Raw genomic sequence first — 4784 nt, 5'->3', positions numbered from 1 at the left:
TCTTGAAATTTGCTATTCATAGTAAATTTCTCGAAATTTGCTATTCATAGTAAATTTCTCGAAATTTGCTATTCATAGTAAATTTCCCTTAATTTACTATTCATAGTAAATTTCTTAAAATTTGCTATTTATAGTAAATTTCTCGAAATTTGCTATTCATAGTAAATTTCTCAAAATTTGCTATTCATAGTAAATTTTTCTCGAAATTAGCTATTCATAGTAAATTTCTCGAAATTTGCTATTCATAGTAAATTTCTCGAAATTTGCTATTCATAGTAAATTTCTCGAAATTTGCTATTTATAGTAAATTTCTCGAAATTTGCTATTTATAGTAAATTTCTCGAAATTTGCTATTCATAGTAAATTTCTCGAAATTTGCTATTCATAGTAAATTTCTCGAAATTTGCTATTCATAGTAAATTTCTCGAAATTTGCTATTCATAGTAAATTTCTCGAAATTTGCTATTCATAGTAAATTTGCTATTCATAGTAAATTTTTCGAAATTTGCTATTCATAGTAAATTTCTCGAAATTTGCTATTTATAGTAAATTTCTCGAAATTTGCTATTCATAGTAAATTTCTCGAAATTTGCTATTCATAGTAAATTTCTCGAAATTTGCTATTCATAGTAAATTTCTCGAAATTTACTATGAATAGCAAATTTCGAGAAATTTGCTATTTCTAAAATTGCTATTATTAGTAAATTTATAGAAAATTTGCTATTTTAGTAAATTTCTTATAAAAAATTAGGAATTTATAGTAAATTTCTCAAACATTTGCTATTTATAGTAAATTTCTCGCAGATTTGCTTATAGTCGAGTTCTCTAAATTTGCTATTTTCAGTCATGGTTTCGGAAATTTGTTATTTTTTTTACTCTTTGCTATTTACAGTAAATTTTCCGAATATTTGCTATTTAAGTCAAGTTTTAAAAATTTGCTATTTAAAAACAAGTTTTCGAAAATTATTTTTTTTCTTTGTCCAGATTTCAGAAAGTGGCTATTTTTAGTCAATTCGAAAATTTTCGAAATTTTCGAAAATTTACTATTTATAGTCAATTTTCTCGAAAATTTGGTATCTGTTGTAAATTTCTCGACCGCCTGCTACTTGTAGTAAATTTCTCAAACGTTTGCTATTTATAGTAATTTTCAATATAATTAGCTATTTGTAATAAATTTACTACAAATAGCAAATTTTTGAAAATCATCTATTTTTAGGCAAGTTTTCGAATATTTGTTATTTAAGTAAAGTTTTCGAAAATTTATTTTCCACTTTGCATGCAAAACTTACTACCTTCTGCCAATTTTTTCTAGCACACAAAAGAATTTAATCCCTTTTAAAATTAAAATCTAAAAACTATTTCAATTTAAAATGGTTTTCAGCGGCAAACAAAAAAAAACTAAGAAAATTCCCCACAAATCAAGAATCAAATGCGGGAAACAAAAGAAAAGACATGTTGTTGGTTTTTATTTTTCATTATTTTAGAGAAGACACACCTTAACACGTTACAAATTTTAAACTGGAAAACTTAATGTACGACACTCTGAGTACATTTGGAAAAATCATGTGAACGCTTAAAGAAAAGACACACATAATATAATACTCACAATAATGACGATGACGACAAAACGACAATGAATGATGATGATCGTCTTTATTATGAAAAAGAATGAAGGTGGAGTGGAGTGGTGGTGGTGTTGGCGATGATGATGGTGCTAAACAAAAATACTAACAATTCTAAGCAGCAAAAAACTAAAACAATGCCAAACTGAAAGATTGAACTGCTATCAGTCGTCATCAAACTTCATCCCAAAAACAGTCACAACCAAAATGTAATACAAACTGCTGGCTTAAAAGGAATATCTATTCCATAACAACCTGAAGAATTGTACTAAAAAAACAATGGCATGATTTAAGAAAATAGTGTTTTACAACACCCCCCCCCCCAAATTCACTGTCACTCAGTCATGTAGTCATGCATTCAGTCATTCGCTCAGTCTTTTCTTGCCATCAGTCATAACGTCATCATGCCAAATTGTAATCAAAACCAACAAGAATTTCTACTACGAAATTTTCAAATCATACTGGTGGAAAAAACCAAAAAGTCTGTCTAGTCTGCGGGAAAAACAACAAAAAAAATTACAAAGACAGGCCACCACCACAAGAAACAAACAAAATTAAAAGTAAAACAAACAAAGATTTTATTTTAATTTTGTATTTTCATACATTGTTTTGCAAGTTGCAAATGGGTAGGGTCTCGTCTTCACTTTGACACAAAACTTGACAACAGTTTGCTTGAGCGCTCGCTCGCTCGTACGTACGTTCATTTGATTGCTGCTTATGAAATTTAAGTAAATAATGAGAATGCAACAACTAAAAGCTTGAGCAAAAAAAAAATAGCGCAAAAATCAACTCTTAACCAGACAACGTGCGACATGATTCAATGAAGAAGAGCAGTGTTTTGTGGGTTCCTCAGCGATACTCTCACAACCCAGCAAATGTTGCACTTTATTGTTCAAAAGTATTAATCAGACTATGCTGATCTTTTTGCATACAAAATTGGCGTTCCCCAAGATCAGACAACCATTAATCTCTTTTTTTCAAAAATTGCTCTGAACATTTTTAAATCTCAACAAAATCTTCCACTGGGTTATATTTCTCTATAGATTGCGATAAAAACAATAATAATAAACCAATTATGCACTTGGCTGCAACATTAAGTCTGGTTAAACAATCCTTCTTTGACTTCAGACAATCTGGGTTTGACTTAATAAAAATAATGCCAGCTACAAACACAAAGGCAACAAGTTGACTTGAATGAAAAAAAAAACCAGAAAAATAGGCAACAATTTCTTGCAAGTTAAAATTAATTCAATGAATAATAATATCTTAACAAATTTTTTAATGAAAATTTCAAATGAGTCAGTTTTTTTGAAACTTTTAAATTCGTTTTTCTTTTCTTCAGATGTAGGAGTTTAAAAAGGAAAAAATTTATTAAGAGAAATATTTTCGAGAAATTCACAATAATTAGCAAATTTTAAGAAACTTGGCTACAAATTTTCGATATCCTTACTTTAAATAGCAAAATTTTTGAAATCATGACTATAAATAGCAAATATTCAAAATATTGAATTTGTTTGAAATCTTGACTATAAATAGCTAATTTTAAAATTCATGACCATAAATAGCAAATTTTCGAAATCTTGACTATAAATAGCAAATTTTTGATATTTTTACTATACATACCAAATTTCCAAAACCTTGTCTATAAATAGCAACATTTTTTAATCATGGGTATATATGTGTTTGCTAAAAACAGCTAATATTCTAACTGTTGACCATAAATAATAATTTTTCGAAATCCTGACTAAATAGCAAACTTTCAAAATGTTTTGAAAAGTACACTATAAATGCTATTCATAGTCTGGTTTGACTATGAATACCAATTTTGTGATACTTGACTGGCAGAGTTCATAAATCTGAATTATAAATAGCAAGATTCTGAAATATTAACTATAAATAGCTATTTTTCGTAAAATTGACTATAAATAGCAAACTTTCATATGTTCACTATAAATAGCAAGTTAACGAAAGAACAAATTTTTAAGTTTGGATTATAAGTAGCAATTTTGTGAAACTGGACTATAAATAGCAATTATGTGAAAATGGACGAAATAGGAAAGTTTCACAATCTGAGCTATAAATATTAAGATTCCGAAAATTTGCTATAAATAGCAAATTTTTGTAAAATTTACTAAAAATGTAAAAAGCTAAATTTTGTTAGACTTACTATAAATAGCAAACTTTTGAAATTTACTATAAATAGCAAATAATAGAAATAGCAACATTTTTAAGTTTGGATTATAAGTACTAAATAAGCTATTTATAGTTTAACTGGACTACTATAAATAGCATATTTGCGTTAAATTGACTATAAATAGCAAATTTACATTAAATGGGTTATAAATATCTATTTTTTTTTAAATTGACTATAAATAACAATTTTACGTTAAATTGACTATAAATAGCTGTAGGAAAATTTACTAAAAATAGAAATTTTCGAAAATTTTATATAAATAGAATTTTTTTGTAAAATTTACTTAAATAGCAAATTTACGTTAAATTCACTATAAATAGCAAATTTTCAATGATTTATATAAAAGCATATTTTTGTAGAATTGACTATAAATAGCAAATTTACGTTAAATTTACTAAAAACAGCAAATTTAGTAAAATTGACTATAAATAGCATTTTTCAAAAATTTTATATAATTAGCTTTTTTTGTAAAATTGACTATAAACAGCAAATTTAGGTCAAATTTACTATATATAGCAAATATTAGAAAATTGACTATAAATATCAAATTTTCGAAAATTTAATATAAATAGTATATTTTCGAAAATTTTATATAAATAGCATATTTTTGAAAAATTGACTATAAATAGCAAATTTACGTTAAATTTACTAAAAACAGCAAATTTTGTAAAATTGACTATATAATAGCTTATTTTTGTAAAATTGACATAAATAGCAAATTTACGTTAAATTGACTATAAATAGCAAACTTTAGAAAATTTAATATAAATAGAAAATTTTTGTAAAATTTACTATAAATAGCAAATTTTCGAAAATTTTATATAAAGTGCAAATTTAAATTGACTATAAATAGCTAATTTTTAAAGATTTATATAAATGGCATATTTTTGTAAAATTGATTATAAATAGCAAATTTACGTTAAATTGTCTAAAAACAGCAATTATAAGTCAAATTGACTATAAATAGC

This window comes from Calliphora vicina, chromosome 1 (assembly GCF_958450345.1).
Source record: "Calliphora vicina chromosome 1, idCalVici1.1, whole genome shotgun sequence".
NCBI lineage: Eukaryota > Metazoa > Arthropoda > Insecta > Diptera > Calliphoridae > Calliphora > Calliphora vicina.
Note: the sequence above shows the minus strand (reverse complement) of the source record.